Here is a 272-nt window from a genome sequence, read left to right on the forward strand (position 1 = left end):
TATATATATATGTGTGTGTGTGAGTCGTTTACATAAGGAAACTAATTTCCTGAACCACCTCCCAATTACTCAGACTTTCTTTCTTTCTCTCTCACCTGACGTCATCCCACCCCCACCCTTTTACTTGACCTCTTTCTCGATAAACAACATTCAACGCTTCTAAAGAATGCTTTTTGGGGCGTTTTGTTTCTTTCCACATACACATAGGACAATCTGTCGAATGGTCGAGTTGTTGGTGTGTTTATGTCCCCCGTCACTTAGCGGTTCGGCAA

Source organism: Octopus bimaculoides, unplaced genomic scaffold (assembly GCF_001194135.2).
Source record: "Octopus bimaculoides isolate UCB-OBI-ISO-001 unplaced genomic scaffold, ASM119413v2 Scaffold_87884, whole genome shotgun sequence".
Taxonomy (NCBI): domain Eukaryota; kingdom Metazoa; phylum Mollusca; class Cephalopoda; order Octopoda; family Octopodidae; genus Octopus; species Octopus bimaculoides.